The sequence below is a fragment of the Ursus americanus genome, chromosome 30, assembly GCF_024610735.1.
Source record: "Ursus americanus isolate L20-20 chromosome 30, mUrsAme1.1.p, whole genome shotgun sequence".
NCBI classification, from domain to species: Eukaryota; Metazoa; Chordata; class Mammalia; order Carnivora; family Ursidae; genus Ursus; species Ursus americanus.
This window is the reverse complement of record NC_142156.1, coordinates 32,840,633-32,867,112: the sequence shown is the minus strand read 5'-3', so window position 1 is coordinate 32,867,112 and position 26,480 is coordinate 32,840,633. Positions and strand designations below refer to the sequence as shown.

The 26,480-nt window shown below is 47.1% G+C and overlaps 1 pseudogene; it reads left to right on the top strand.

Annotated features, from left to right (window-relative positions):
* The first annotated feature begins 7,626 nt into the window (after positions 1-7,626).
* On the top strand, positions 7,627-8,136 carry LOC123791117 (immunoglobulin lambda variable 5-45 pseudogene; annotated as a pseudogene).
* The last annotated feature ends 18,344 nt before the right edge of the window (positions 8,137-26,480 follow it).

Below are 26,480 nucleotides of genomic sequence, written 5' to 3'. Positions count from 1 at the left end.
CAGGGAGAGGCAGAGGGAGAGGGAGGGAGAGTCTTAAGCAGACTCTGCACTCAGTGCCCTGTGGGGGGCTAGAGCTCAAGTTCCTGAGATCATGACCTGAGCTGAAGGCCGATGCTTAACTGCCTGAGCCACCCAGGTGCCCCTCAGGACCCTGAGATTAGGAGCAGAGCCAAACCAAGAGTCAGACCCTCAACCAACTGTGCCCCCAGGCCTGCCCCAGTCATTTTCTCTAATATGAAAACAAAGTTCTTACATTTCCTGAAAAGAATGTGTTCATCTACCTTTAGGTATTTGCACGTGGGATCTATTGATTTTTACCCACTTCAGAATTAACTGATGCTCCACCCATGGGGAGTGTTGGAGGAATCCACAGACAATAGAGGGCCTGCATACTTTAAGATATGTGATTATTTCTCTTATGCTCCAGATTCTCATTCCTAAGAATACTCTGGATGGTAGATTCAAAATAGAAACATTTTTCGATACTTAACGTCCCAGACTGTAGTGTTTTTTTCACACAGGTCCATGCATCAGCAATAACTTGTTCTCACTCTGGTAGACACTGGGGGACATGAGGGACTGTAGGTCTCGCTGGGATGTGGGGGCAGGAAGGAGGGGGCTGCAAGATTCCCCCCACCCTCTGCTTCCCAACACCTGAAAACCCCACAGCTGTAGGTCTTCTGTCTGCAGAGATTAAAAAACAAAATTGGCAGATTTCTTGTCACTTAACAAGACCTGGACTCCTGATTCAGTGAATTGTTCATAGGTTTGCTCTCACATGAGTCCTCCCAGCCTAAATAAATCCTTTTCCAGTAAAAATCTTTGACATACTTACCTCTAAATGCAAGATCAGGACCCTGGAGGTTATAAAGAGACTCAGCAAGGAGAAACATCTCTCAGGGTGTTTCAAAGTCATAAGAGGGACAGGGGTCATGTTGCTTCCTTTTTGGTCACACACACACACACACACACACACACACACACACAGCCTTCTCCTCCCTCTGAGTGAATAGTGTGTCTGGGACTCTGCAGTTTCCAGGCTTCTCGGTTCTTCCAGAAGTCAGGGTCAGCCTGTGCTCACCCAGCAGCCCTCAGCGTCATAATATCCAGATGGTAGAATCCTCTTCAACAGGAAGCACTGGGGACATCTAGAGTTACTGGGGTCCTGTCACGAGGGCAGCCAGGATGGGCTCTGAACACCTTCTCTCCTGGGACGAGGCTGGTGCTCAGGTGTCTCCGGGGGAGTCTCTGTCCCTGTGGGCAGCTCAGCCCCCGACCATCTCTGGGCTCCAGTCAGGGCCTCAGGCTGATCAGCACATTGATTCTGGGACAGCAGCCTTAGGGCTGTTTCCCACAGAGCTCAAACCTTAGAGGAAGTGAGTCACATGCTCTCTGTGCTCTCAGGGCTGGGCTGTCACTCCCTCAGTCACCCCAGGGACACCTCCAGCCAGGCTGCACTCTGACGGAAACTCTTCTGTCCCAATCCAGGGCTACAGGGCCTGTGAGCTCAGGGACACTGTCCCAATTACCTCCACCTCTCCTGCACTCACATGTGGGTTATTTGACAGACACGTCTGGGTCGAGTTAGCCTTGGGTAGTAAAATTTCTTCCTGTAGTCTTGGGTGGCTGAGTGAATAACGGTTCCATCCTGACCATGCTGGACACAGGTGCTGGGACTAGAGCTGTGCTCTCCCCAGAGAGTGGTCTGATCCCAAATCCCTCTGTCCTGGAAGCTTTGTCTCTGTTTGGTAATTTTGTCAGTAGGATGGTTCTGACTTCGTAGGAACAGGGCCCTCAACGGGTTTCCTGGGCACCACGTTGACCTTTCTCACCTGGGAGACCAGGTGCAAGGTACAAATATGTGATTTTAGAAAACAGTATATAAGCTCCTATTCACATGAGAACAGAAGGCATTCCTGTTCCATTCAATCAATCTTACTGAATGGAATTATGTATAAAATAACACATTCTTTATAAATACGAGGTTGGCTCAGTGGTGACTGACAGAAACGCTGTCAATAGGTCCCTGTCACAGCATCTGCAGCTGTCAGTCCTTCTCTCCTAGAACTTCCTGCAGGTTTGTCCTTGTGCTCTGAGGTCAGTGCCACACACAGCCTCATGTGACAGGGCTCCGGCCGACTTGTGTCTGTGCTGGGAGGACAGATCCTCAGAGGCAATCACGGCCCCAGTGGGTGGAGGACTGTTGTTTCAAGCAGGTGGAAAGAGTGACAGGTGACAAAGATGTTCAGTGTGTAACCCTCTAGGAATGCACATGACGGCTTCTACTCAGAACCTGGAGTGAAGAGCTCCCCATCACTTCAGTGCTGAGGGAATCTCAGAGGAAGGAGAGCCTGGAAATCAGGGAGAAGGCAGATAAGAGGAAAGTCCCATCAACCCACACAGAAGGGACCATGTGTCCGTGAGGACCTGTCACTGCTCTGGACTTGATCCAAGTCTCTAAGAGGAGTTTGTATAAGACACACACCTCACTGCTGACCCAGGAACAGGCAAGGGAGCCACAGACAGACTCACTCTGCAGACTCTTAGTTGAGCGTATAGTGAACCCTCCAGTAATGGGAGGTGACATATAGGAACACCTGGTGAGGGCCTAATGCAGGGAACAGTGGCAAAACAGTTGAGCAGGTGGGGTTACAGATGGGTCTGATGGGCCCTGGTTACCAGTCACACAATAGTTTCCCTGAGTCTGGACACCAGGGGGCACTCGGGTCCCATTTCTGAGGTGTCAGGGGGATTAGAGCTGGGACCTGCCTGCTGGTCCTGCCTTTGCCTTAGGCTCAGAGCTCACAGCTGGGACTCCCACCCCTGTCCCCACACAGCCCCTCCCCTCCCCACTGACATCTCAGGCAGAGGGGCCTGACCCAGGGCCAGGGCGGGGTCGGAGATCTGGGGTCTCATTTGCATGGATAGGCCCTCCCTCTCTGAGAGGATGAAGAGGGGAAGGAGGTGATTAGGGGAAGCTCTACTCAGCTGTGGAGCACAGAAGTCAGGATCAGTGATGGTCTCCACCATGTCCTGGTCCCCTCTCCTCCTCACCCTCCTCGCTCACTGCACAGGTGACTGGATGCATGGACAGGGGAAGGAGCCCTAGGATGTCATGTGGATTTTGCTTCCTCTTCTTGTCTGCAAACCCCAGCATCACCCTCTCTGTGTGTCTCCCCTTTGCAGGGTCCTGGGCCCAGTCTGTGCTGACTCAGCCGCCCTCCGTGTCTGCTGCCCTTGGCCAGACGGTCACCATCTCCTGCACTGGAAGCAGTTCCAACATTGGGTATGGTTATTATGCACACTGGTACCAACAGCTCCCAGGAACCGCCCCCAGAACCATCATCTATAATAATAACAACCGACCATCGGGGATCCCAGATCGATTTTCTGGCTCCAAGTCTGGCGGCTCAGCCACCCTGACCATCACTGGGCTCCAGGCTGAGGACGAGGCGGATTATTACTGCTCATCGTGGGATGACAGACTCAGAGTTCCCACAGTGCTCCAGGCCTGAGGGGAAGTGAGACAAAAACCCACTTGTCCATCTGTAGAGGGGGACACACGCCAGCAGTTCCTGCTCAGCTTAGCTTGTGATGCTCCTTATTCCTTTGCTGATGCCCTGGGCCCAGGTCCATCAGAGGCACCACCAAGGAGTGAGGCTCTCCTGTCACTTCTGTCCTCAGAGTCACTCAGAGCAGCCCATTCCTCAATAAAGAGTCTCCATGTGAACAGAAATTTCTTGTTTCATCAGCTGGGATGTTTTACTTCTAGGCTGGACCATGTTATTTTTTTCCTTCTGATTTTCAAATACATCAAACATTTTATTTTGTCTCTGACCATATCATGGGACGTCAGCACTCCCCATGTGGTGTTTGAAGAATAACTCAGTCCTGTGGCATCAGAGATTATTATCTACTTGGTTATAAACAGTGCTGCTGCCTAGTTTGTCTTATTTCCTGATTCTTTCAGAAATGAATGCTCACTTAGATTTGCAAAAGTATAAAAAAAAAACCCAAACTTTTTTCCTTGGAATAAACCTGCACATGCATGTTTATAGCAGTTTCAATGCTCATCACTAAAAACTGAAAGCAACCAGAAATCCGTCCACAGAAATTTACCCCAGGTTTATATCTAATCACCCAAATATGGAACCGAACTGAGATGCCAGCAAATAGGCAGCACATAAATAAAGGGGGACAGAATATGTTAATATTTAACAGTATGGTTATAGTTACATCACATATGGGAAGCAGTGAACACTCTGGAGAGAGTGCAAACATCTACAGTTTCTGGGAGGATAAAAGAGACAACAGGGTTGACCATGTGAACAAAGGAAAATATTTCTGAGCAACAGAATGATTCTATATTACACTGTCACAGCACTGAAATGACACTATGACACTGTCAGAGTCACTGAACACTGTACAACCACACGACAGAACCCAAAGTGTGCAGGTACAACTCATTTGGGAGGTTTGGTTCCCGGGATGGCACGCGGACTGTGACAAACCCACGTACCTACAGCACAGACGTGTGAGCTCAGCTCAGCGCAGGGCTCAGGGGACGCTGCTGAGCTGAGTGATGGTGAAAATGAGTGGAGCCCGTCCGTGTAAGTCACAAGAGATTGCGTGAGCTCTGTGATCTAGTAAGTAAGCTCGTGTCCGTGGAGAAAAGGCGAATTATGTTGACGGGGCTGCACTGCATCCTGGAATTGAACAATCAAGTCAGTGGATTGGCGGTGGTGGGGCCAGATTTCTCACGTTCGGAATGGAAGTTGACAGAAATAACCAGGGAAGGAGGCTTGAGTGAAGCGTGCGTTCATGGGTTAGAGCTGGAGCTGGCAGCTTGGAATCGTGTGTCCTTTGATGGAGACAGATAATCACCTGTGGAAACAGTCACCACTCTGTGCATGTTCCCTGGTTAGTTGACTCATATAGAAGTCCTAGGTCTGTCAGCTGAGTGGGAGAACAAGCAGAGATGCCCCGTAGCCATGAAGTGCACTGTCCCAAATACCGCTCTCTAATACCATTCTCCCGGAGGACACGCGGGCTTCTTTGGAGAAATCTTAATCTCCAGACCAGGAATTCCACAGGGTGAGTGTGGAGCACCTTCTAGTGTCAGAAAGTGAAGAATCCTTTAAGTCAAACACAAGCACATCAGCACAAACAGACACACACACACACACACACACACACACACACACGACAGGGTGTGTCAAGGAGCTCATGAGCGAACTTAAAATGCTTCCATTGTGTAAAACTGGAAAGATGTGAGCAACCAATAAATGTAATGGTATTAGTTTATAACTCAAAGTCTAAAATAGCTCTCCATGGTCCATATTGTTCACTGTTTGAACAAATGAATAAACGGAGGAAGAAGAGACACATTCCAGCATAGAGATTTCAAGTAACAGGTGCTAACACTTAGCATGAAGGGTGTCGGGCATGATCCCCACTCAGCAAGTGTGGACAAAGTCACCCAAACAAGGAGAGTCTGAGAAAGTGTCACAGTGAGAGAAGATGAAGGAAGCGTCACAACTACATGCCACAGAGAATCCTGGACTGGATCTTAGAACAGCATAGGGACATTAGGTAAAAACTAAGACAATCTGAATAAAATCTGAATAAACCATGGTTGTTAATTTTTATGGGTTGAACTGTATCTTCATCAATTGATGTGATAAAAGTTCTAAAAACTCTTGTATTTCAGGATGTGACCTCATATGGACATGGGGTTGCTGCAGATGTAGTCAGCTGAGTTGAGGCCAGTAAGGTTTACTCTCATGTGTCATAGATTTTTTTTTTCTCTCTCTTTGGTTTTCCTCTGACTCTTTGGTTGAAATGATGCTGAAACGCATCACAGTATTTTAGAGAACAGAACCTAGGAAATGCAGTAGTTTTATTACTGTGAATCTATGAAGGCATTTACCAAATGAACACGATGAAGCCTCAATCTGAGTGGGATGCCTTGTTCTGGGAGCCCCTTGATGTAGGAGTGGAGAAAGAAGTTCTAAGAAGAGGGAGGTCCCTTCTACAGTGTAAGGATATATTTCCATCCTCATACTGAGAATACCTACAAAACCAGACTAATAAAAAGGAAAATGAATCCTAAGTATATCAGAGAGATACAAGACATACTGAATTCCCAGGTTAACCATGAAAGGAAAATGAAAAATAGAGTGAGAATGAACAGTGGACACATTTTTGTTGAAAGTATTTTAGTCTCATGACCAATGCAGACATCAAATGCCAGGGCCTGTGCCCTGGGGTTAATGGGATGTTCCAGGAGACTCGTAATACAGCAACACATTACTCTCACTGTAAGAATGGAGACTCTTTTATCAGGTGTGAACCAGCAGTGAACTCTGGGAAACATTAGGCCACGGAGTGAGTGTATCCTTACAACATTCTATTTCTATGACTTTCCCAGAAACAGGCCTTATGATTTCTGCAAAGCAGCCCCACTGTCCCCTCGTCAGTGACACAGCTGCCCTGATGCACAGCTGGGTCATCCAGGTTTGTCTAGAAAGTCCTGTAATTACATAGGCACATATTTCCATCTCCCATGGAGCAGGGCTCCTCCTGAGTGAGGAATTACTGTAAACGAGCACAAACGTCAGAAACATAGTACGGGTCTCCCTAACTTTGGAAAGTTCTCTTTACACCACTTGGCTTTTATGGAATATTTATATTCGTAGCTGCTTTTAGTGCTAAAAGAAATCTGAAATAATCTGATTTTCATTTTCACAAAAACATAAGTGCCGACATAGCCCCTAGTATTAGTTGTGCAGGGAGCCTCTATAGGACAGTGCAAACCCAGCAGCATGAGGGGTGCCTTCCAGCGCCTTCCCTGAGATCTACACACAGCAGCTCAACAACAGGCCACCAGAGCTGTGACCCATGTGTGTTATCATATGTGCTTTCCTGCTTTTTGTTGGACATCTGCAGGTAAATTGTGTCCTTTGGGATTAGAGAGCCTAAGGAAAGTTAGTTACCCTTTGAGTCTGGAAACAGGCAAAGATTATCATATCAATTAATGTTACACACTTCGTTGCCTCATGCCATTGGGGCTGCCTAAGGTTTGCTGGGGATGATGTACTTTCAGACAGCAGGGGAAACATGCACTCTAAGACTTGGTCCACGGATGTGTGTATCCACAGGGATGTGGTGAGCTGCAGAAATCACCTGGGCTCTCAGGGCTTTGGGACACAAGGACTGCTGTGCCCATGACCAACAGGGGGCGCTGTGGGACTGCCCTGTGGTCCCTACTTGGCTGATCCTTGAGGAACTTTCACTGAAGGGAACTTGGCCAGGGATTGGGGTCTGTGCTCCCTGATGGGGACTCAGCAGCTGTGTCCTCTCAGTCCTGGCAGAGTCCCCTGAGCAGGGACCTGTGTGTGGTCTCAGCAGGTGGTTCCTCCCAGGGCTCTCCCCAGGGCTGAAGCCACCCCCATCCTCCTCAGCGTGTGGTGTGGGCTGAGCTCCAGCACCAGGGCTCAGGGAGGGGCTGGGCAGTAACTGGGTGGAGCCCATTTGCATGGACAGCCCCTCCTGGGACAGAGGGTGGAGGAGAGAAGGAGGCCTGGGTCAGCCCAGCCCACTGTGGGGACCAGTGTCTGTGTCACCATGGCCTGGACTCCTGTCCTCCTTGTGCTCCTCTCCTACTGTACAGGTAGGGACAGACCTTGGAGAAACAGGCAGCTCTCAAATTCACTCTTCCTGAAGTCAGCGTCTTGATAATTTTCTCCCTATGTCTTGTCCCTTTAACCACACTGTGTTGGCAGGTTCCCTGTCCCAGCATGTGCTCACCCAGCCGCCCTCCCTCTCTGCATCTCTGGGATCATCCGCCAGACTCACCTGCACCTTCAGCACTGGATTCAGTGTGGGCAGCACCAAACACACTGGTTCCAGCAGCAATCAGGGAGCCCTCCCTGGTATCTGCTGAGGTTCTACTCAGACTCAGATACGCACCAGGGCTCTGGGGTCCCCAGACGCTTCTCTGGCTCCAAAGATGCCTCGGCCAATGCAGGGGTCCTGCTCATCTCCGGGCTGCAGGATGAGGACGAGGCTGACTATTACTGTGGTATGTATCATGGCAGTGGGAGCAACTACTGTTACCCACAGTGTCTCAGATAAGGAGGAAGTGAGACAAAACCCCCTCCAACAACAGGTCTTGTCTCTGAGCCTCTTTTATTGAGAAGCTTCTGTGGAGGCTTCTGTAGGAGAGAGTCCTGGTGGGAGGACATGACCTGGAGGAGGGAGAACTGACACACAGACTATGCTGTCACCTGAGCTAGCACAGATGTCCCAGGAGCATACCTAGGTGAGGGATAGTGCCCACCTGTACATGTGCCAGGTTCTGGGGTAAACTAAATATAATAATAAATATGCAGTGACTTTACGTATATGTAGGGGTTTGGCCATCACCCATAATCACACTGACAATATTTCCATCACCTGCAGAGAAACCCCTGACCGACCTGCATTCCGACCAGTGTCCGCCCTGCACTCAGCAATCTGTGGCCCCCAGTTCCCTCCTGTCTGCGGCGAGCTCCCTACTGTGCACATTTCACAGGGACTGAACCACAGAACAGGAGCAGTTGTAAGTGCTCCGTTCACTGGCAGGAGCAGCATGTGCACTGCTGTGGGGAAGTCAGCGCCACCGTCTGTAAATACACGGATAACGTCATGTATGTACATGTCACACATTTGTGGAGAACTTGATGATTTATCTGGACGCTTCCAAATTTTATGTATGGGATGTTGAAATGTTCATGATCTATGTTTCCATAGTGGTCTATAAAATAATTAAGGATTTCAATACTTTTTCATTTTTATTTTCCAATATCAAATATCCCTTATCAAGTTTTTTTGGGGGGTGTTGTTCAAAAACAATTTAGCCAGTGGTTGTTTTATTCTGTTTGAAAAATAATATTATGTGTTAACTAAATATTTTTTTTTAGTTATTGTCTCATACATTTTTGCTTTACTTGTCATGGGAGTTGGGCTGTGTCTCCTCTGTTTCCTATTCCCCTGTGTCTGTCCGATGTTAAATGTCTCCTTCCCTTCTTTTCCCATCACTGTGGTGTTTCCAGGGCTCCAATCCTGAGGTTCTCACCCCATCTGCCCACAGCACTGCCTCTGAGACCTCCTGTCTCCCACCTGCTCACCCTGGATGCCTGTCCTGTGGTTGGGGCTTGGGTCTCCCCCTCGCTGTCCCGTGTCTTCACACTCAGGGACCTTTCTCCTCTGATGATGGTTCAGACCACTGCTAGCTTCCTCTTCTGGCTCCCACAGACTTTTTGGAACTGACTTTTCTTCCCACTGAAGCTCATGACTTAGGGAGTTAGTGTGGGAGCGAGGCCGCCCGAGTCTCTGGTTTGTTTGTGCATTATGTATTCATTTGTTTTCATTTACTGGACCTGAGAAGTTGTTGTGTGATCTATCTCATGTGTTACTATGGTAGGAGTCTTGTGTAGTTTCCTGTCTTAATGTGAAGGTGTTTTTAAGAGGTATGATTTCTGTGTAGTGCAAGTATTTTGCATACATTTTTTAAGGTATTAACAATTATAAATACTTTCGGAAAGGATTCTTCTTCCCTAATACCCTGGATGAAACTGAATCCTCTCAAAGAGCATATATTGACATCCTAGCCCTTAGGACCTAAGAATGTGTCTTTGTTTGGGAATGGGGTTGTCGCAGATGTAATTAGTAAATTTCAGGCAATAATCGGGTGGGGTGGCCTCCTAATCCAACATGGCTGGTGTGCCTGTAACAAGACAGACAGATACAGACAAGGCAGGGACTGTGGGGAGGCGGAGGCACAGACTGCGTGTCTGCAGCTGCAGCCAGTGAACGCCAGCACTTGCCGTCAAACCTCTCATGGTTGTGGAGATTCAAGAAGGATTCCTGTGCAGGTTTCAGAGGGAACAGGGCCAGCCCTGCAGACATTGGGGCTCTGTGAGAACAGCAGAAATGCATTTCTACTGTTTTAAGCCACCCAGGCCGTGGTACTGTGTTATGGCAGCCCTAGAAAAAGAATATACTAAAATCAATATATTTAAACATAGAAAAGGTCACTAGAGTTGGAGAAATACAACTTGACAATGAAACTATTTCTCCATCATAAAATTGCTTAATATTAAGATTGATTTTATCCTCTGTAATGTGTCTGCTGAATAGGAACTCTCATACATTGATGGTGAGAACATAAATTAGTGAATCAGTTTTGGAGCATAAATTTAAAATTTTTATCAAACATTAAATATATATATATATATGGTTTGCATCAGTGTTACATTTTTAGAAATCAATTATGAATGAAAATTATCTAACTAATACATTCCAAAATGAATATCTGCATATCCAGTTCAGAGATGCTACAATTACAACAAATGAGACCAGCATGGATATTTCTCCATGGAAAAGTGGCCAAATTATGGCAAATTATCCTACGGAATAATGAGAAACTAAGAATCAAAATTAGACATCTCCATGCTTGTCAAAGAAATATTATTGATTATATTTTGTATTTAAAAGACAGTCATGAAGCGGTGGACTACACAAAATGTAAGATTGTGATATGTTTTATATATATATAGAGAGAGCACATTCTTGAGAGTGTTATCAGTTATCCATTCAGGAAGTAAGTCCCTGTGGAACAGAGGAGTGGGTTGTCTGTGGATGGTATCATATCAAATTTATAGACCATTTATAGTAGTGTTATTTAATATCATTCCTTTTACTGAGAAAAATTATAAAAGTAGACTAAAAACTACCCTAAATGCATCAGGGAGCCAATACAAAATCACTTTTGTGAGGGTAATATTCAAGAGTAAGTGAGAGCCCACCGAAGTTTTCAAGGACAAAAAACATGATATTCTCATGGCAAAGACAGAGATAAAGACAAGATACATACCACGGGAGCTGGTGACCCTAACAGGAGACCCTGACAACAACAACAATATCCAAATAAGCCTGCTTGTAAGGGTAACTCAAGTAGAATTATTACCAGGGTTGAACCAGTGGGCTTCTCTGGGGGACTTTAAGCCTTGAGCTTGGTTCAAGTGCGTTATGTCGCAGTCGTGAAGCCAGGGGCCAGGCAGAAGGAAACTGAAATATCAGGTGATCCTGAAATATCTCCTAACATAAATGTTTCAGTTAGTTGTCTAGCTGAGGGGACTGGGGACCTGGAAAAAGGTATAGCTCAACCCCACACCAGCAGGGGGCGCAGGTGGACTTCTCCTGAGGGCTCAGGGTCTGGGCCAGGAAGACCAGCAAAATCTATCACTGACCTTTGCACACTTGGAAAAGCAGGGTCCTCACTGTGGGTGACTTTCCTGCACCTGGGCCCCCAGGGGCCACAAGAGCCCTCAGCTCAGATTCACACATGCCTCATATTTTGTCCTCCACTGCATCACAGAGTAAATTGTCTAGACCTGATTTTCTTGGAAAGATAGATGGACAGGACCATCACATAACAAAAATACATTTGCTTTATGAACTCCAGCTGCAATGGTCCCTGGGCAAAGGACACACAGCGGTAGGGACTGTCTCCATGCCAGCAAATAGGCCTCAGCAAGCAGAGCTCTGGGGCTTCTCCACCATGGCCTGGATTCTTCTCTTTAACTCCTCATTGAGGTAGGTGCGCGGTTAGGGCAGTGAGGAAGGGCATTGGCTCTGGTTTTTCTCCTGCTATCTGGGTACAGGTGGTTGTCATTGATTCTTTCTGTAACCTTCTGACCTGTCTTCGAAGGTCCTAGGTCAGAATGGGCTCATTCTGCCCTCCACAGTGTTTAAGTGTTTGTAGAAAAGAAGTGGTTTATAATATATATATTAAAACAGAGGATGTGTTGCATTCTAGCAAATCAATGGAGGGAACACAACCCAAAAGAAGAGTATCTGATGTGAAAATTAGAGGAAGATCTCATTTATGAACATAGCTAATATTTGCACAAATGACTCAAAATATGAGCTACTAGAATCCATGTTATCTGGGAGCCTGGGTGGCAGTTAAGTGTCTGCCTTTGGCTCAAGTTATGATTTTGGAGTTCTGGTATCTAGCACTGCATGGGGATCCCTGCTCAGTGGGTAACTTACTTCTCCCTCTCTCTCTGAGCCTCCCCCCCACACTTGTGCTCTCTTGCTCTCTCTCTCTGTCAAATACATAAAATCTTTAAAAAATAATCCATTTTATCTTAGGAAAAATTGACCTTGACCATCAGGGAAAATTGGGGCTAAGACTGGGTTGTGTGAGGATTATGGAATGTGGGGGATCAGATATGATGCAGCATGGACCGTGGATCAGATGCCCAAACAGGGTAGAGCTCCTGAGCTCCCAGTGCTGGTTCCCTGACCCTCTCTGGAGGATAGCAGTGGAGTCACTAGATACACCATAGGGGACACACACATTTCTAGAGTGACCCGGTCAGCCTGCATCAGCATCCCCTCAGAGATACGAGCCCCGCCCAGAGGAAGCTCCTCCCTGACTCATGCAGGACCACACAGGACCCAGAACTGGTGCTGTTCTTTCTACTTTCTGCATGTGAGGGGCTCCTGGGATCCTGGTGCTTCTCACATGTCCAACCTATCAACCCCACCATTCTCCTCTGGCTGCAGATCCCACCCAGACCTGCCCCCATAGGAAAGTGAATAGGACCCTGGTGGCTTGGGAATGCCTGGGAAAATGTGTCCAGGTGGGGCACCCTCAGGGACCCTTGCTGCTCCTTAAGACTCCATGCGGTTGAGATGAAATAAATATGCGATTAGTGCCTGAGCCCTTTATCTCCTATCATTTCAGTTGTTATTTCATTCTGATCTTTTTCATTAATTCCAATATTTTATAGTGACTTATGTAAACTGGTATCATTTTGTGTTTTCAAATTTCCAATTCATTCTTTCCAGTGTGCTGTGGCACAATGCATGCTGGGAGACACAGTGGGGGACAATACGTGACCGGTGGATATAGGTTTGTAATTCGGCCTGGAAACTGTGTGACCTGAGCATTACGGTCCCTGACTACAATGGGCTCCCAGGGAAATATCGAGAGACACAGGATAGCATAACAGTATATATTCTGTTTGGTCCCCCTGCCACTAAATGAGTTTGTGCAATACTTGATATTATATTTGGGTGGTTTCTACTCTTTCTGTTTTAAAATACACCACCTGCATTAAAAATTACTAAACAATTCTGAAACTTAAATTGCCAGTTTATTTTATATCCACAATGATATTAATCTTATAGGAAAGTTACAGCCAAGTACAACGCAGCCCCAGGAATAATTTATGCTCAGTAGATTTAGTTCAAGGAATGAGGCATCACTTTAACTCAGGCTTGCCAGCACTTAGATTGAAATTGTTCGTGGCTTTCAGTGACACCTTCCCACAATGAAAACTTCAGGCCCAGAGGGCTTCACTAGAGAATTTTATCAAGCATGAGGGAGGAAATAATGAAAATATTACAGAGATACTGAGGAAGTAGGAAGAACGTTGAATATATGTCATACATCTAGTTTTTTCTCTGAGATATGACCAGATAAAAATTTCAAAATAAAGAAAATTAAGAATCAATATGCTTCATAGACATAGGGACCAAAATATAACCAAATATCTGCAAATTTAATCTAACAATGTATCAAAGGGGCACCTGGGTGGCTCCTTTGGAAAAGCGTCTGACTCTTGGTTTTGGCTCAGGTCATGATCTCATGGATCATGAGATTGTGCCCCATGTTGGGCTTCACACGACATTCTGGTTGAGGATTCTCTCCCTCTGCCCCACCTCTCTCTCTCTCTCAAAATAAATAAATAAATCTTTAAAAAGTCCCCAATGCATCAAAGGTGGTCATTTTGGACACTTCAAGTTTGTGAACCATTTGAAAGTTAGTCATTATAATTCACTCTATAAAAGAATAAATTAAAAATATAATCATCTCCATAAATGCACCTATATTCACCCAAAACCATTCTTCTAGAGGCATACAGATCAAGAAGCGGAAATAAACTATATTATTCTTAGGTGACATGATCATTTATGTAGAAAACAAAAAGAATTGACATGAAAAGAAAAAATATCAAAACTAATAAGCAATTACAACACAGTTTCAGAATGGACACTTAATACAGAAGAAAATCACATGCTTACCTGTTAACTAGCATTGAGCAAGTGGAGTGTGAAATATAGACAATTTATTATAGCACCGAAAAAGGGGACATTCTTAGGTATAAATCAAACGTAATATGTGCAAGACCTATATAAGGAAAATAAAACAATTCTGATGAATGAAATGAAAGAAAAACTAAAAAAAATGGACAGATATTCTATATTCATTGGTGAGAAAGCTCATTACTTTACGATGTCAGTTCTTCCAAATTGGATGTGCAGATTCAATGGATCCCTTAAATCCCAGCAAAATATTTTGTAAATACTGAGGAATTGATTCTAAAGTTTATGCAGAGAGGGAAAAGATCCAAATTAGCAGCATAATATTGCAGGGGAAGAGCAAAGTTAGAAGACTGACACTTGAACTTGAAGACCTATTATAAAGCTACAGTATTCAACATCAGTAGAAGACCAGTAGAGAACTATAGATCACAATGTGTTATACTTTGTGTCTGCCCTGCTTTCAACAGATGCACAATGTGGCCAGAATGTGGGCATCTACCATGATCTCCAGGGGAAACCCATCTCCTTCTGAGAGAACCTGGTGTGGAGAACATGGGAAGGAATGAGTTCAGGGAGTCCAAGGACAAAGGATGGATGAGACTGGGTCAGGGGACAAGGGGCAGAATAGTGAGGTGGGTGGGGGAGCGTGCAGGCCAGAGCAGGAAGGACCCCTAGGGGTGGGAGGGGCTTGGGTGTTGAGCAAACAGGTGTGAGGCCACACTGAAGGGGTTGGAGCCATGGGGGGACCTGCCTGAGCTGAAAGAGAAGAACCCCTCTGAATGCATTGAGGAGAGGGATTCTAAGGGAAGTGGTGAATCTTGGTCATAGACCTTTGACTTAAGGTCCCCATGAGTCTAGAGATTTGGTGACCATTTGCACATATAGCTGATTTGGTTTGGGGGACCAGTGAGGACATGATTTCTAGGCATGTGGAAAAAACAATAAAACATCACATTCATCTTCCTACAAAAGGAAAGCAATGGGTAGGAAACTACAAGTGGAAAATAAATTTAGCTACAATATAAACAGTTTGTGAGGCAACAAAGACAGAATCCTGACAAGAATTTGAAAGTAGAAATATTCAGACCAAGAATTCAGGAGATACATCTCACTTCCAAACATAAAGAGATATGTCTAATATTCACCAGTAAATGTCCAAACGAAGCTGGTAGCTTTTCAGAAATCGCTCAGTTGTGTCTGATCGGGATCAAACTGTAACAGCATCACATGGCCTTTGAAATGCATGGTGAATTGATGTCTTGGCAATAAGTCACTGGGCTGACTTCCTGGAAAATGTCCAGTCTCTACCCTTCCCTGAAGATCCCCCACAAGACGCTCAAAGCAGCTCCAATGTCCTCTGATCAGTGGTGTTTGACAGGATACAGTCACCTTTTGCAGTAACTTCTCTGAGGATGGTGAGCACTAATTGATTATTTGTGTACATTTTTGCCCTTTCCATAGAGAGTTGTCCCTTCAGAGCGTGAGAAACCTGAGTAATCACGTACAGTGTATAAGAACCATGGTATCAGGAGATAAGACATGTTAGTGAGAATAGACAAAGACCTGGTGAGGTGCTGAAAGCCACTAGGCTCTCAGGGCTTTGGTCCTTTTTGAGACTGCTGTGTGGTGACCAGAAGGCGGCGCTTTGGGACTGCCCTGTGGTCCCTACATGGCTGCTCAGAGCACCCTTACTCAAGAGTCTGGGCCTGTGTGCTAGGCCCTGTGCTCCCTGAGGGGGACACAGCAGCTGTGTCCTCTAGCCCTGGCAGAGTCCCCTGAGCAGGGTCCTGTATGGTCTCAGCAGGTGCTTCCTCCCAGCGCTCTCCCCAGGGCTGAGCCAACCCCCATCCTCCTCATTGCATGGTGTGAGCTGAGGTCCAGCACCAGGGCTCAGGGAGGGGCTGGGAGGTCACTGGATGAAGCCCATTTGTAGAGACAATCCCTCCAGTGGCAGAGTGTGGAGGAGAAAAGGAAGCCTGGGGCAGCCCGGCCATTTGTGAGGAGTAGGGGCTGGGTCAAGAGGCTGGGATTCCTGTCCTTATGCTCCTCTATCAAGGTACACATAGGGTCCAGACTTGGGTAGAGGGTCCCCGTTCTCAGGTGCCATGAGTCCCTCGGGCTCAGATATTGAAAAGTGTTACTCTGGCTCCTGTCCATCACCCATGAGGGTCTGTCTTTGCAGGTCCGTGTCCCAGCCTGTGCTGACCCAGCCACTCTCCCTCTCTGCAACTCTGGGATCATCGGCCAGACTCACATGCGCCCTGAGTGGTGGCTTCCGTGTTGGCATCTATGATATATACTGGTTCCAGCAGCAGCCAGGGAGCCCTCCCCGGTATCTGCTGAGGTTTTAATCAGACTCAGATAAGCACCAGGGCTCCGGGGTCCCCAGCTGCTTCTGTGGCTCCAAAGATGCCTCAGCCAAGGCAGGGCTTCTGCTCATCTCTGGGCTGCAGGCTGTGGATGAGGCTGACCATTGCTGTGCTACACATGGTGGTGGGAGCAGCTACCGTTCCTCACAGTGTCTCAGATCACAAAGAAGTGGGAACTGGAACCAGAGACCTTGTCCCTGAGACTCTTGTATTGAGAAGCTTCTGTGCAGGCTCCTGTAGGGGAGAGTCCCCTGTGGGGAGACCTGTCCTTGAGGGGGAGGAGTGACACACAGACTAAGCTGTTGCCTGAGCCAGCACAGGTGTCCCAGGAACTCACCTGGGTGAGGGGATAGAGCCCAACTGCACATGCCCTAGGGTGTGGGGTAAATGAAAAAGAATAAACACTTTGAAAGTGATAACCTCAGTCTCTCCCTTCTGTTGTGTCTCCTTTACTACCCACAGAGAATGTTTTGCTTATCACAGTTCTGGTCTAAAATTGTATGTTTAGAGTCCATATGTTAACATGCACCTTGATCACAGACATAATTTTCTCTTTCTCTGAACCAGCTACAAAAATACGACCTCTTCAGACACACTGACATCATCCCCCCTCCACAATCACCTGTTATTCTCTCTGTTCCGGCCTCCCCCAGGTCTTCAGTCTCTCTCTGGCTCTTCAGGTCTGAACAGTCTCCACGTTGGGATTTCAGAGAAAAGTGACAGGTTCTTGCTGTCACTTCCAGTCTCCAGGGTTTTCCTCTAGGGAGGACAAGTAGCAGAAATTGCACCAGCATGAAATTCCTTCATCATCTGCTTCCTGCTCTCATTCACGGAGTGTAATTCCCACTTCCCACCAGCCACAGTCGATCTCTGTAATATGTCAATAATATTATTGTATTTCCAACAAATGAATGTTCATTCAGTCTTTGAGGGTTGCCACATAGAAGCTGTTCGTATGTTTAATTTTTTATCCTCAGAATGACCGAGGACCCACAGGTCAGTGTTGACATAGTTGACACAGGAGAGAGTGGCTTCATACTTTAACATATACCAACGGTTTTTCTTGTGGCTGAGAATATGTGTTTCTAAAACCATCCCCGCACTAACTCAGCCACACATTTTTCCTCCACCAATGAACTCCCACTCATTAGCCCCCTTCCAAGATGCCCTCTGATGGGCGCCCCAAGGAGACACCATGGGAACATGGGGCACAGTGAGGAATGGCTGTCATGTGAGGGGGCAGGAAAAGGAGGCTGCATGGTCACCCCCTGTCCTGTGATTCCTATGACCTGAAGACCTGACAGCTGTGAGATTTGTGTCAAACGGATGAAAATGGACAAATGTCTTCCATTCCACAAGACCCAACCTTCTGACTCTGAGGATGTGTTACCAGAGTCCATCTCACCAAATTCCTCTTCCTTGTGTAAAATCCCTCCTCATGCGAGGGCAGTGACCTGCCAGACACGGGCCTTCTTTAGCTCCAAGATCCAACACCCAGGAAATTCTTATGGGGAGCCCGCTCTGGGGATGGGTTTGCATGGAGATCAAACCTCAGGGGGTGGGAAAGCATAAGAGGGATAGAGGGACACTTGCCCTCATGCTTGGCCTCTGAAGGAAAGCTATAGTGATAGTACATGGAGAACATTCTCATTCTGTGTGTGTGTGTGTGTGTGTGTGTGTGTGTGTGTGTACCCCTCTCTCCTTTCTCCTGTCTCACAGTGTCCTTGATCCACAGTTTCCAAGTCTCTCTCTCGCTCCAGAAGTCTGGGTCAACCTGGGCTTCCCAGCCATCCTCAGCATTACAATCTCCAAGAGGCAGAATCCCTATCAGCATGTAGTACCAGGGATACTGAGGGTAACAAGGTTCCTGTCACCAGGAGAGCCATGACATGTCCTGAACACCTGCTCTCCTGGGACGAGGCTGATGCTGAGGAGTCATGGAGGGAATCTCTGTCGCTGTGGGCAGCTCAGCTCTGGACTGTCTCTGGGCTCTAGTGTGTGCCTGAGGCTGGTCAGTACATTGATTCTGGGGAAATAGCCTGGTGATGGGGACATGAGACACACCCTCCCAGGCTCTCAATCCTGGATGTCACTCCTCAGTCACCCTGGTGACACCTCCAGTTGGCTGGACTTCTGCTGGAAAGTCTGTCCCAGGCCAGGGCCACAGGGCCTGTGATATCAGGGACACAACCCCTTTATCTCCACATCTCCACCACTCACCTGTGAGACCTTTAACAGAATCCTCTGGGTCCAGGTGGCCTTGGGTAAGAGCAATTCCTTGCTCTGCTCATGGGTGGTGAAAGGAGCACTTGCTCTATCTGGACATGCTGGACACAAGGTACAGGGACGAGAGCTTTGCACACATCAGAGGGTGGTCTGACCTCAAACCCCTCTGTCCTGGAAGCTCTGACCGGTGTGGGAATCCCATCACTGAGACTGCTCTGAGGTTCATAGGAACAAGCCCCTCATGAGGTTTCACTGGGCAGCATACCCAGCTTCCTAGCTGTAGCTCCAGACCCAGGACACAAGGTTTATGATTAAAAAAAAAAAGTGATTTTAGAAAAAGTTTACAGACTTCTCTGTTCAACGAAGAACAGAAAGCATCCCTTCCCCATTGTTGTTGCATCCATGGTTTTCGGCAAATCTCTACCCATATTCTCTCTGCAATAAGTACACATTTGGAAAAGGATACTCGTGATTGCACCTGCATCTTCACAGGACTTTATCCTTTCCTTAAATCAATCTTATTGAGGAGGACTTTGCATAAAATAACACAAATCTATTTTAAATGCACATTGGGCTCAGTGGTGACGAATATATAACCACTGTCCCTGGATCCGGTCAGAGCATCTGCAGTTGTTACTCCTTTTCTCCTAGAACTTCTGTCAGGATTGCCCTTTGTGCTCTGAGGTCAGTGCCACACAGATCCCCACGTGCCAGGGCTCCTGCAGACTTGTGTCTGTGCTGGGAGGACAGATACTCGGAGGGAATCACTGCCCATAGAGTGTGGACAACAGCTGTTTCAAGCAGGTGGAAAGAGTAACAGATGACCAAGATTTACAGTGTGTTTACCTCTAGAAAGGCCCACGAGGGCTTCTACCCACAACCTGCAGAGAAGCATTCCCAGTCTCCTCAGAGCTCTGGGATCCTCAGAGCAAGGACACATCTGGAAACCAGGGGGAGTCACATAAGAAAAAAGTACACAGTGTCCTTCACAGAAGGGCCGTCTGTCCACAAGGAACCATCACTGCTCTGGACTTGGTTCTGATCTAAAAGGGGTTTGTGTAGAGACGCCACCTCAGTCCTGACTCATGAACAGCCAAGATCGCCATGGACAGACTCGCCTGAGGAGTCTGAGTAGAGCAAAAAGTCTGCACTGAGGTGATGGGAGGACACATAAGGGGACAGCTGCCTGTTCCTCATGCAGGAAACAGTGGACAGAGCTTCGAGGATGTAGCCACTGTCTCTGATGGGCTCTGGTCACCTTGTCACACAAAGGTGTGTCTGGTACTGGCCACCAGGGGGTGCTGTGGGCCGTTTCTGAGGAGTCAGTGGTGATCAGAGCTGGGACCTGACACCTGTGCCCTCTGCTCAGGGCTTGCAGCTCTGATCTCCCAACCCCCTGCTCCCACACAGCTCCTCCCTGGCCCAACACCCTGACATCCTCAGGCAGAGGGACCTGACCCAGGGCCAGGGAGGGGTCAGAGAGCTGGGGTCTCATTTGCATGGACAGCCCTCCCTCTCTCAGAAGATGAAGAGGGGAAGGGGGAGATTAGAGGAGGCTCTGCTCAGCTGTGGGGCACAGAAGTCAGGACCAGGGATGACCTGCACCATGGCCTGGTCCCCTCTCCTCCTCACCCTCCTCGCTCACTGCACAGGTGACTGAATGCAGGAACAAGTAAAGGGACCCTGGGAGGACAAGTGGTTCTGGGTCCTCCTCTTGTCTACAGACCCCAGCATCACTCTCTCTGTGTCTCTCCCCCTTGCAGGGTCCTGGGCCCAGTCTGGGCTGACTCAGCCATCCTCTGTGTCGGGGGCCCTGGGCCAGAAGGTCACCATCTCCTGCACTGGAAGCAGCTCCAACATCGGGGGTGGTAGTTATGTGAGCTGGTTCCAACAGCTCCCAGGAACAGCACCCAGAACAGTCATCTATGGTAATAACAACCGACCATCAGGGATCCCGGATCGATTCTCTGGCTCCAAGTCTGGCAGCTCAGCCACCCTGACCATCAATGGGCTCCAGGCTGAGGACGAGGCAGATTATTACTGTGCATCGTGGGACAGCAGTCTCAGTGCTCACACAGTGCTCCAGGCCTGAGGGGAAGTGAGACAAAAACCCACTTGCGCCATCTGTATAGGGGGACACATGCCAGCAGTTCTTGCTCAGCTAAGCCTGTCATGCTCCTTATTCCTTTGCTGACGCCCTGGGCCCGGGTCCATCAGGGGCATCGACAGGGAGCAAGGCTCTCCTGTCACTCCTGTCCTCAGAGTCACTCAGAGTAGCCCATTCCTCAATAAAGAGTCTCCATGTGAACAGAAATTTCTTGTTTCATCAGCTGGGGTATTTTTCTTCTAGGCTGAACCATATTATTTTTTCCCTTCTTTCATCAGCTGGGGTATTTTACTTCTAGGCTGAACCATATTATTTTTTCCCTTCTGCTCTTCAAATATATAAAACATTTTGTTTTGTCTCTGAGCATATCATGGGACCTCAGCACTCCCCATGTGGTGTTTGAAGAATAACTCAGTCCTGTAGCATCGGAAATTATTATCTACTTGATTATAAACGGTGCTGCTACCTAGTTTTGTCTTATTTCCTGATCCTTTGAGAAATAGATGCTCACTTAGTTTGGAAAAATATAAAAAAAAAATCCCCAAACTTTTGTCCGTAGAAAAAACCTGCATGTGAATGTTTATAACAGCTTCATTGCTCATCACTAAAAACGGATAGCAACCAGAATTCTGTCCACAGAGATTTACCCCAGGTTTATATCTAATCACTAAAACATGGAACTGATTGGAGATCCCAGCAAATAGGCAGCACATTTATAAAGAGGGATATAATACATAGTATGGTTAAAGTTACATCACATATGGGAAGCAGCGAACACTCTGGAGAGAGTGCAAACATCTGCAGTTTCTTGGAGGATAAAAGAGACAACAGAGTTGATCATGTGAACAAAGGAAAATGTTTCTGAGCAACAGAATGATTCGATAAGATGCTGCCACAGCACTGAAATGACACTATGACACTGTCAGAGTCACTGAACACTGTATAGCCACATGGCAGAACCCAAAGTGTGCAGGTACAACTCATTTGGGAGGTTTGGTTCCCGGGATGGCATGTAGACTGTGACAAACCCACGTACCTGCAGCACAGACGTGTGAGCTCAGCTCAGCGTGGGGCTCAGGGGACATGCTGAGCTGAGTGATGGTGAACATGAGTGGAACCCGTCAGTGTAAAGTCACAAGAGACTGCGTGTGAGCTCTGTGCTCTAGTAGGTAAGCTCGTGTCCCGTGGGGAAAAGGCAGATTATGTTTATGGGGCTGCACTGCATCCTGGAATCGAACAATCAAGTCAGTGGATTGGTGGTGGTGGAGCCAGATTTCTCACGTTAGGAATGGAAGTTCACAGACATAACCAGGGAAGGAGGCTTGAGTGAAGCATGTGGTCATGGGTTACAGTTGGAGCTGGTAGCTTGGAATCCTGTGTCGTTTGATGGAGACAGATAATCACCTGTGGAAACGGTCACTGCTCTGTGCACGTTCCCAGGTTAGTTGACTCATATAGAAGTCCTCAATCTGTCAGCTGAGCGGGAGAACAAGCAGAGATGCCCTGTAGCCATGAGGTGCACTGTCCCAAATACCGCTCTCTAACACTGTTGTCCTGGAGGAAACGTGGGCTTCTTTGGAGAAATCTTAATCCCCAGACCAGGAGTTCCACAGGGTGAGTGTGGAGCACCTTCTAGTGTCAGAGAATGAAGAATCCTTCAAGTCAAACACAAGCACATCAGCACACCCAGCACACACACACACACACACACACACACAGACACACACAGACACACACATGACAGGGTGTGTCAAGGAGCTCAGGAGCCAACTTAAAATGCTTCCATTTTGTAAAACTGGAAAGATGTGAGCAACCAAATAAATGTAATAGTATCAGGTTATAACTCAAAGCCTAAAATAGCTGTCCATGGTCCATATTGTTCATTGTTTGAACAAATGCATAAATGGAGGAAGAAGAGACACATTCCAGCCCAGAGATTTCATGTAACAGGCGCAAACATTTAGCATGAAGGGTGTCGGGCATGATCCCCGCTCAGCAAGTGTGGACAAAGTCACCCAAACAAGGAGAGTCTGAGAAAGTGTCCCAGTGAGAGAAGATGAAGGAAGCGTCACAACTACATGCCACAGAGAATCCTGGACTGGATCTTAGAACAGCATAGGGACATTAGGTAAAAACTAAGAGAATCTGAATAAAATGTGAATAAACCATGGTTGTTAATTGTTATGGGTTGAACTGTAAATTCATCAATTCATGTGATGAAAGTTCTAAAAAATCTTGTATTTCAGAATGTGATCTTATGTGGACATGGGGTTGCTGCAGATGTAGTCAGCTGAGGTGAGGCCAGTAAGGTTACTCTCATGTGTCATGGATTGTATTTCTCTCTCTTTGGTTTTCCTCTGACTCTTTGGTTGAAATGTTGCTGAAATGCATCACGGTACTTTATAGAACAGAACCTAGGAATCCAACCTTCATTGTCAAAGAAGGCCCTCATATTACAGAAAAAAATTCGAGAAAATGCAGTAGTTTTATTACTGTGGATTGATGGAGGCATTTACCAAATGAACACCATGAAGCCTCGATCTTGGTGGGATGCCTTGTTCTGGGAGCCCCTTGATGTAGGAGTGGAGAAAGAAGTTCTAAGAAGAGGGAGGTCCCTTCTACAGTGTAAGGATTTATTTCCATCCTCATACTGAGAATACCTACAAAACCAGACTAATAAAAAGGAAAATGAATCCTAAGTATATCAGAGTGACACAAGACTTACTGAATTCCCAGGTTAACTGTAAAAGGAGATGAAAACTAGAGTGGGAAGTGTGAACAGTGGACACGTTTTTGTTGAAAGTATTTTAGTCTCATGACCAATGCAGACATCAAATGCCAGGGCCTGTGCCCTGGGGGGTTATGGGAAGTTCCAGGAGTCTCGTAATACAGCAACACCAACATTAGTCTCACTGTAAGCATGGAGACTTTTATCAGGTGTGAACCAGCAGTGAACTCTGGGAAACATTAGGCCACGGAGTGAGTGTATCCTTACAACATTCTCTTTCTATGCCTTTCCCAGAAACAGCCCTTACGATTCCTGAAATCAGCTCCACTGTCCCCTGCCCAGTGACACAGCTGTCCTGATGCACAGCTGGGTCATCCAGCTTTGTCTAGAAAGTCCTGTAATTACATAGGCACACATTTCCATCTCCCATGGAACAGCGCTCCTCCTGGAGTGAGAAATTACTGTAAACGATCACAAAGATCAGAAATATAGTACGGGTCTCCCCAACTTTTAAAAGTTCTCTTACACCGCTTGACTTTTATGTATATTTACATTCGTATCTGCTTTTAGTGCTAAAAGAAATCTGAAGAGGATTTTCAGTTTCACACACACACACAAAAAAGTGTTGACATAGCCTCGAGCATTAGTTGTGCAGGGAGCCTCTAAGGACAGTGCAGAACCCAGCAGCATGAGGGGTGCCCTCCAGCATCTTCACTGAGAACTACACACAGCAGCTCAGCAACAGGCCACCAGAGCTGTGACCCATGCATGTTATCATATATGCTTTATCTCCATTTATGTTGAACATCTGACAGCAAATTGTGTCCTTTGGGATTAGAGAAGGCTAAGAAAAGTTAGTTACCCTTTGAGTCTGGAAACATGCAAAGATTATCATATCAATTAATGTTACATACTTCATTGCCTCATGCCATTGGGGCTGCCTAAGGTTTGTTGGGGATGATGTACTTTCAGACAGCAGGGGAAACATGCACTAAGACTTGGTCCACAGATGTGTGTATCCACAGGGATGTGGTGAGCTGCAGAAATCAGCTAGGCTCTCAGGGCCTTGGGACACAGGGACCACTGTGCCCATGACCAACAGGGGGCGCTGTGGGACTGCCCTGTGGTCCCTACTTGGCTGCTCCTTGAGGAACTTTCACTGAAGGGAACTTGGCCTGGAATTGGGGTCTGTGCTCCCTGAAGGTGAATCAGCAGCTGTGTCCTCTCAGCCCTGGCAGAGTCCCCTGAGCAGGGACCTGTGTGTGGTCTCAGCAGGTGCTTCCTCCCAGGGCTCTCCCCAGGGATGAGGCCAACCCCATCCTCCTCAGTGTGGGGTGTGGGCTGAGCTCCAGCACCAGGGCTCAGGGAGGGGCTGGGCAGTCACTGGGTGGAGGCCATTTGCATGGACAGCCCCTCCTAGGGCAGAGGGTGGAGGAGAGAAGGAGGCCTGGGTCAGCCCAGCCCACGTGGGGACCAGTGTCTGTGTCACCATGGCCTGGACTCCTGTCCTCATGCTTCTCTCCCAGTGCACAGGTAGGGACAGGCCTCAGGGAACCTGGGCAGCCCTCAAAAACACTCTTCCTGAAGTCAGAACCTTCAGAAATTTCTCCCTGTTCTTTGCTCCATTAACCACATTGTTCTGGTGCAGGTTCCCTGTCCCAGCCTGTGGTGACCCAGCCCTGCTTGAGGAGAATGTTTGCTTTTGTTAAAGCTCTCAGAGTTTTCCCACTGAGTTACTGCCTCTGAAGTGGTTAGACTGTGTCCTGGCCTGGTAGGGACAGCTAGGTTTTGCATTCCCTTTGTTCTGTTAAAATCCTTCACTACTGAGGTTGTTGCCTTTCTTTGTTCTTTCCCACCTAGGAAATTCCACAAGACCTGTGCTGGGCAAGTGGAACCTGCAGGGCAGAGATCACAGAAAACAACTGGGGGCCTAAAATTACTGCTGTAGGGTCAGGAAAGCTGTCTTTCTCTCTCTTTTTTTTTTCTTAATTTTTGTTTCCCCCCTGGGGACCCCTAACTTTCTGCTTGCAGGTGGCTCAGGGTATTTATTTGAAAAATATTACACTGATAGGATAATTCGGTAATGCCATGAGAAATACGTAAAATAATGTTTCAATTAATTATTTCAATAATAATTTAATAATAATGCTACTATTTCACATGCTAAAAATACTGTAAATGATTCTTAAATATTACCAACAAAGTAAAAGTGGTGATGTTATGGGACAGAGAACTGGTTTCTGAGCTTATGTTCTGCTGTTTGCCTCTGGGTAGTCAACACTTGAGACAAGGGATGGTGGGTATGGAATGGGTGCTTTACTCAGGAAGCCAGCAACCTGGGAAGATGGGGGACTAACATCTCAAAGACCATCTTCCCCACCCAGGAGAAGCCCTAGAGTTTTGCAAGGGAAGGTGCAGGAAATGCTCTGTGCAGAAAAACAAGTGCACAGGCAGTTGGTCATCTGTGGACATGACCCTGAACAGACTCGCTGGCATCATTGGTAGCTGTTTCAAATGTGGTCAGCCGTTCTCCTCCAGGAAAGTCTAGTCCTTCACTCCTCAGGGCCAGTGTTTGCAAAGCCCAAGGAAAGTAGGGTAGTTCTGCTACAGACCAAGTGACTTAGCTCAGCAAACAAGGAGTGCGTAAGCTTGAAACAAGTTCACCCTTAAAACCAGTGGGAGTGTGCTTACACTAGGAGGAAACATCCTCAGATGTGTGCAATTTGTATATTGATGAAATTATACAATTCCCTGAAGAATATGCAGCACATGTGAAAAAATAGTGAACATCTTATTTTTGTCTTGAGTAAGGAAACTAGCTATAAACTTGTCAACAACTAGTAGGTGATCTCTTGTAACTTATCTTCTAGCTTCTGTTTTCCAGTTT